The sequence below is a fragment of the Octopus bimaculoides genome, chromosome 3 (genome assembly GCF_001194135.2).
Source record: "Octopus bimaculoides isolate UCB-OBI-ISO-001 chromosome 3, ASM119413v2, whole genome shotgun sequence".
NCBI lineage: Eukaryota > Metazoa > Mollusca > Cephalopoda > Octopoda > Octopodidae > Octopus > Octopus bimaculoides.
In genome coordinates this window covers 73975906-73984597 of record NC_068983.1, presented here as the reverse complement: position 1 = coordinate 73984597, position 8692 = coordinate 73975906, and positions in this window count along the sequence as shown.

The window sequence follows — 8692 nt, the reverse complement described above, 5'->3', positions numbered from 1 at the left end:
AAATACATGCATAAACATGTATATGTGTTTCTGCAGATATATGCATGTGCAAGTACACACGTGTATGTGTATAAGAGCCTGAGAAACCATGTTTAGTGTCAGTGATTTTTTTTCATTTTTTTTTTACCCAATTGAGAGATCTCAAAAGTCAGAATGTCCATCAACTCAGAAGTAACAACCTTGAGATATTTACATTTAAAGCTTCTCAACACCATTTTCGTCTTTGTTTGTTTGTTTGAAAAAAATAAAACAAACAAAATACATAAGAAAAGGACTTCACTCAAGCATGAAATGTTCGATGTGATCATAGTAGATAGGAAATACCAGCCTAACATCACACACACACACACACACACACACACACACACACACATACACACCCACAGAGTAACCATCATCATCATCACTGCCACTGCTGCCATCACCTCTCAATGTCCTCACCATTATCACTATCATTGTCATCATCATCATTACTGTGTCCACATTCTCTATGCTAGTGTGGGTTGGATAGGTCTGCATTAAAGCAAATCGAACAACCCACTTGTATTGATTCTGTCTTCTCATTTTTGTCTGTGAGAACCAACAGCTCAAGATCTGAACTCATTATCATTCCTACCCATGTTGTTATTTTTTTTTATCTTTTACTTTTTTTTTTGGCCAGGACACAGCACTTTCATCACTCATACAAACTTTGTACTTTTAAATTACATTTCCACATCACTAAAGTAATCATCTGTCATGAACACACACATCCATCAGTGCCCTTAATTCTCATCTGCACTCTCTTTCTCTCTCTCTCAATCCTTTCAGTTTACTCTCACTCCACCTTTATAATTCATTATCATTCATAGCCAAAGCACTTCTCTCCAGTCCTCACAAACTTTCCACACATTCAATGCCCATGTTACAATCATATTCACACACACAAATATGTATTACAGTATGCAAAATAAAAAATAAATGAGCAGCAGTTAAACATAGATTGCAGCAGACTTTGTTCACCGGGAGATTACCACCAGTACTAGAGTGCTCTCTCTCTCTCTCTCTCTCTCTCTCTCTCTCTCTTTCTTTCTCTCTATCTATCTATCTATCTATCTCACACACACATACACATATGCACACTCACACACACTCACATATGTGTACACACACATTATTAGTTTGAAATAAATGTGTATATGTTCACATAGACATACAAACAAATGCATATAAACAGAGCCATTGAGGAATCCTCTACCTAGTTGTTTGCTTTTATAGAAGTAGCAGCCAAATCTCCCTCAGATCACACTCTACAATCTGAAATAAGGAAATAACAAGTTGGATAATGTAGTCCAGGCTATGCTATTCCTGAAAAAAAAAAAAAAAATGAGATGGTCATAGAACTTGAACAATTAATTGATATTAAACAACAACACATAAATGCATACACAGAAAGTTTGTAGAACCTTTTTTTTTTTACCATAATTCTATTGAAATATACTACCTTTGTTTCCATCAATTTTTAAAGTAGTAAAATATTTGATAAAATAACTGTCATTATTAAATTGGTTGGAACAAATGAACATAAAATGTTGATGGAAGAGAACCAAGAGCAAGCTCATGTGGGTTGGTATCAAAAGGGTGAAACTAAATAAGATTTTTTTTGTCTTTTTTTAACTTTCATATAAAACACAAAAGATATTTGCAGCTTAAAAAACATAAACATAAAATCTTTGTTGAGTGCATTGTTCTTCGTTTTAACAATGTGAGGTCTAATCCCAGACTCTCCAGAATATGTCTTCAAAGTGATCTCAATTAGGTCCCAGATGAAATAACACAATTATATATTTTTTCTTTTGTAGATGGGGTCACACAGCCAGGATCTACTCCAGAACCATTTCTTAAAAAGACTTGGGATAAAACTGGTTTTTTTGGTGGGGAATCAAGGATCAGAATCTCCAGAATCATTTCTTCAATATAAAATCTGCATGATCAAATTTTGGAAGCCATGAAGTCAGACTTCAGAAAAATGTCTTTCAGAGGTATTCTGCAATTAAACTCCATGTATAATTGCACAATAAAAATAAGGGTTAAGTTGGAAAAAAGTAAAATTCTCTAGAGAAAATGTCTTTCAGAATTAGTCTTCAATAGACATCAGGTAGAATTACAAAAGCAATTTGGGAAATTAAGAGGTCAAATACCCCAGAAAAAAGATGGTATATCAGTGTTATTTTACATTTAGATACCAGATTGAATAGTAAAATCAATTTCTGAAAGTTATGAGGTCAGATTATTCTGAAAAACATCTGACTGAACCCTCTCAAAATTAGACTCTAGATAGAATTGCACAGTTAAAACAGGGAACTTAACCAAACCAAAATAATAAGAATAGGCATTTGGTTCAGCATTTTACTGTCTTGGCCATGTACACTCTTAGATTTCTTTTGTATTTTTTTTAAATGTTACTTTTGGTGATAATGGAAATGAATAAAGAAAACTCGACTGAAATTAACATCTGATCACGGCAGGATTATCTCAACAGTATTATAGGTCCTCAAACAAAGTAATACACTGGGGTTTCTAGATACTTAATCTACATATATACAACAGTATACACATAGTAGCATTGGTCCCCTAAACCCATGGAGTCCCTGGGCAATTGCCCAGTGTGCCCATGCCTTAAAGTGGCACTGGACCCAGATATTTATTTTCAGGAAAAAGAAAGGCAAAGTGAACCATAGTAAAGATATGTTTGAATATTATTTATCTATAAATCTAAATATTTACTCTTTTTTTTTTCATTTTTTACAAGTTATAATTCAACTACAGTGTTTCACGTCATATGATGAGGTAAATTTAGAAGAATACTTTTGCCAAAATGGATAATATCAGGAAATATGACAGACATACAATAATTATAATTTAACTTTGATCAAATTTCTTGATGGTTATACAAAATGGTGAAATGAATAATAATTTTCTGAAGAAAAATATTTATTACCTTAGAATAAAATAAATTTCTCATTTGTATAGTTCTTCTCATAACTACTTAGTTGTTTACCACTCCTCATTCTCCGTCTATATAATTTCATTTTCTCTTACTTCGTGCTTGTGTAGAGCATTCTTTTACTCATTGTCTCCCACCAAGTCTAGTATGTGCACTCATCCTCCACCTCTTATGTTAACTCTCTCTATATGATGTAAAGTGTGACTGATGACTGGAGAAATAAACCAACCACCCAACCAGCCAATTTTACTATAATGTAGAGATTTATTTTAATCCAATGTTTATCATACTTGCAGAATTAATTGGCATGAAAGGTTGAAGTTAATCACTGGGATGTAGAAATGCTACAGAGGTAGGCAACAAATGGTTAAAATAACACTGCTAAAAAAATAATCATAATGAGTAGAAAAATCAACATTTTATACAACCATATGTAAGTCTAAAAAGAATGTTTAAAGAATTTCAATTTTTAAATCCCTCCACATACAGATATGCCAATTTTAATATTTATATAACATTAGCTGTAGTTAATAGAAGTAGCAACATGCCTTACTGAAGTGGCACATTGCAATAGATGAAACAAGATAAGAACTCAAAGTTGTACAGTTACAAACTCAGCACCTTAAACTTTTAGCCTCAACCCAATTCATAATCCAGAACACATGCACACACGCACACACACACACACACACAAACATACGTGCTTACTTTGGTACTTTTGATGGTTTTATTACTTGAACCAAAAAATTGGCAATAAGTATTGACATGGAACCCTAAAAGATTTTTGTTAAAAATAATTATGAAGTTATTTCTACGATATGAAGCATTGCTATGAATTTTGAAGAAAATGTAAATATATTGAAATTTAAAAAAAGAAGTCTTTAGTAGTCAAAAATGAACTGTGCAATATTTTTCCAAAATCCAGTCAATTTTATGATAAACTAGATTTGTTTTTTTTTTCTTTGACGTGTTAAGTAAAGATATAGACTTAAAGAATTTAATAAAATGTTGATAGACTTATCCATACCACATACTTCAAGTAGATCAGTGTTTAAATGTCGTCAATAAAGCAAAATAAGAGCCATATTTCAGACATTCAGTAGAACATGTAAAATTGAAAAGTTTTAAGGAAAAATAGGAAAAAAAGAATAAAAACGATAATTGGAATGGTAAAAAAACCAAACTATTCACTTTTTCACAAGACACAAGACAGATATTTGGTCTATTTTGGTTTCTGTTTTTTTCTTGTAGATTTTGTATTTAGAGTCAACTCAGTATTACTGGTATTTATTTTATCAATGTAGGTGTAATGAAAGTTGACTTTAAATATGGAATTTGAATGCAGAAAGACATCTAACTAGTTACAATGAAGCAACCAAAATGGTGCTTTATAATCTTGGCCACCAAAAAGATTTCAATTCAAAAATAGCTGCAAGTTTTTATTCAAACGGAAATCTCATTACAAAAATGACTGAAGAAGTTGAAAGTGGAATGGAATTTATGTTTTTAATAGCCAATCACATACTTACATGAATAACTCACTCCTTGTGCAGAGATGAAAGGGTTAAAAGAATTTAAGATGTTCATGTTGTTTAGTGGCACATATTGAGCAAGATATGTAATCTATAGACACAGTTTACCTAGACAATCACATATTTCCTTTTTATAGTGGTGAGAGGATTAAGGGGACACATCCATGTCCTTTGCCAGGCACTAGCGACAAGTAGAAAGAAAGGGAAGAAACAGCTGCAATTCCTTGATAGCTAAAGAAGAAAGCAGTGCATCCAAAGCATCCTCAAAACTGAGGACCTGATGGAATACTTCAATTCTGCTAATGACATTCAAGAGCCATGTGATGGTGTTAAATTGAATGATGGGTTAGATACATGTACAAATGTACATAATTATAAAATTAAAATATAAAGAAAGATTGTCCATATAAACACCACAAATGTTTTTGAACAGGTAGGGGAAGGAGCAAAACAGTTAAACAAACTAACCCCATTATGTTATAAATCATGTTACCATTTCCTTTGAAATAGGTATTGGTTTCTCTGCACACTAACACATATACACACACATGATTACACATACTCTCACTTTCTCTCTCTCTCTCTCTCTCTCTCATGCTCATTATCATACACATATGCAAATGCTAATAAAACATGAAGAAATATAACTTTCAAATGTATATTGAGGTAGCAAACAAATATTACAGCAACAAAATATGCATCAATATAAAACTAGAACAGAAGGTAAAATAAAAATGATAATTTTATAAAATTATGAAAATAAATGTATAATTTCTCTATCAGTCAAAGCAATACTGTTCAGAATTAAAACCTAAAGGAAGACATGAAATATTTTCGAATCAATTAGTATCACAAATAACTAAGTATTTAAAGCCATTTAAATGTGTGTATGAGTATATAAATGTATATATGTACATATACACAAACATGCAGATAGATCTGTATGCATTTTTGTACACACACACACACACACACAAACTTCTGACACACGTCAGTAAAGTCTAATAATGAACTCAACCATTGTGAGTGCTTTTTAGTGATTTTGAAATGATTAAAACACGTATTGACTGTGCTCTATACTATACTATATATATATATATATATATGCAATTACTTAAATTGGTATGCTGTCCTTTTACAGGGAATGAAAAAAATTGAACTTTATCCTTGCTTTATGAGGCATTGGATTTAAAGACACAAATGCACATATATATATGTCCATGCTTCTCCTGTCTTATGCATGTGTCTGCACAAACTCTGCAGACCAAACAGTTTAATTCTGACCAATCTAACATACACAGGTGATTGAGTGTTTGTGTAAAGTACATACGTGTAATGTATGTGTACATATAAAATATGTGTGAATTTGTAATGTATGATATGTGTGTGTGCGTGTGTGTGTGTGTGTGTATGCATTTTATGTTAGTTTATGTTACTTGTAGTTTCAAATAAAACTAAACATTGCCCAAAATGGTTTAGGAAATTTTTCTTCAGGTTTGGTTAGACCAGTATGTCTTGGGATGTGTACAAAGTACATAGTTTCTACTTTCATTTGCATTATTAGCATCATGGTAATATATATCGTATATTTGCTTCAGTCATTGGTTTACAACCATGCTGGGGTACTGCCTTGAAGGGTTTTAGTTGATCAAATTGACTCCCATACTCATTTCTTTGAGGTCTGTTGCTTTTACTAGCTGCTCATTGCACCAAACTAACCAGCAACAGTTGACAACATAAACTTACCAGCAACAACACACATACACATACATACATACATATATATATATATATATATATATATATATATATATATATATATATATATATATATATATATACACTCACACATATATATATGCAACAGATTTCTTTCAGTTTCTAGCTACCAAATTCACTCATAAGGCTTTGGTTGACTTGGGGCAGAGTAGAAGATTCATGCCTATGAAACCATGCAGCAAGACTGAACTCAAGCCATATGGTTGGGAAGCAAACTTCTTACCACACAGTCATGTCTGCACCTATATAAACTTTTGTCTTACTAACAGAGGAGATTTTCTAGAGAATGGAGTCAAAAGCAAATCAGTCTCCTGATAGCTGATGTGTTTTTTTAAAAAGCAGAAGTTAAGGTATGCTATAATTTAGCAATTGACTATAGAGTTTTTATCAATAGAATTTGATAATGGGACTTCAAGTCCCAAAATGAAGAGCACGAAAGAAAAAAACTCCATATCACTGCCTCAGAGTGATATAGTGGTATGATAGAAGGGCTGTTCAAAAGTAAGTTTCACAACCATACTTCATCCTTCAGAAGCATTAAGAAAAGAGATGTAACAAAACTAACAAACTATATTACAGTAATTGAAAAAAGACTATAACCAACAAGATCACCTGAAGGACTTTTGAAAAATGTAAACAATATGTAAAAGGCAGAAAAAATATTTTCTCAGAACAGCCAAGAAAAGAACAATCCTGAAGACCTCACTGCTATGTGGAATATATTTGACTGTTGTCAAATACACTCAAGGGTTGCAAACATGCTAAGTTCATTTTATGATACTGGTCATGACTACCATGAATGAGTCAGTGTTTTTATGGATCATCTAGATCCATAAATACACATAAAAAGCAGAACTTTATAAAATAAAATTTATTGTTCCTTCATTGGCTTATTAATTATATATCATCACTTAGTTATGCTTTCTCTTCAGTCCTTTAATTCTTGCCATCATCTCTCTTTCCTTCACATTTCTTTATTTCTTACCTTTTACTTTTCCTCAACCCACTTCTTGATGCAATACTATCATCAAATCATACACTCAACTTAAATCAATACTACACCCTAGGATCAGCCTTTTAAAAATATCTTGAAATGTAACACATCAGCTATCAGGAGACTGAAATCCTTTTGACTTTGTTTATCAGTAACTTCATAGTTAATATTGTCTTTACATATATTCTTTCATATGCAGTTCATAATATATGCAGAAAAGGCTAGTTCCCTTGTACCCAGTGCAGTTCATAAATCAAATAACCCAAACATTCAAGTTGAGATAAGTCTGGTGAAAATGACCTAAACCAGGTTGGGGCAGCATTGAAGATTATTTGAAACTACCAATAATATGAGCTAACTTTTATAGATGTGAAAGACAAATTAACTTGATTATTAATTTCCAATATATTCAATGCACCCCTCTTTCCCATATGGAATTTGGTGATGATGATATATACACTATATATATCTACACACATACATAACACATATACACAAAATATATTTCTAAAAGTTAAAAACATTATACATTTAACCATTTTATGTAAAAAAAGACAAAAACATGGTTCAGTAAGCTGATACTTATCTCTGGTTCCCACAGAATTAAGTAGATATGAAGCAAATATTAAGATTTTTGGATAAGAAGCTAAACTATAGAAGTTATATTTCCCAGAAATTGATGGCTTTCATTTGCCATCTTGGTCTTACTGGGAAATGAAAGGGAGAACATCACATCTTTAATTAACTACATCAACAAGTCACAAGTAATCAGGTATAATATCTAGGATACTTCTCCTCGAAGCATACACATAGATGTACATTTTATGTATCTATGTATAACCTATGGAGTATATATATAAACAGGATTAATTTAGCTACTTCTCTGTAGACTGAGAAAATGAGGAACAACATTAATCAATTTTTTCACCTTATTGGGTTCTCATAAGAGGTGTTTACATTGATTTGACCAATCCCAGAGAAATAAGCAGCCAATCTCTTTATATACTCATCAGTTCCAATAGCTACAGAAAACTGGAGCTACTGATATGTATACCATAAGTGTTAATGCTTTATCTAATATATCTGATATATAATACGCACACACACACATACACACAGAGGCAAACATATATTTCATTTGGAGATATATACAATCTGTGGATATATGCATACACATTTCACATGTATAAAAAGTCTGTATATGTGCTTGTGTATATCATAATACATGTATTATTTTATCATATATAAATATTTTAACACATTATTTTAAGACATATATATATATCTTTCATATATATATATATATACACCCACACACACATATATATTATATCTTTCATATATAAAGATATATATATATATATATATATATATATATATATATATATATATATATATATA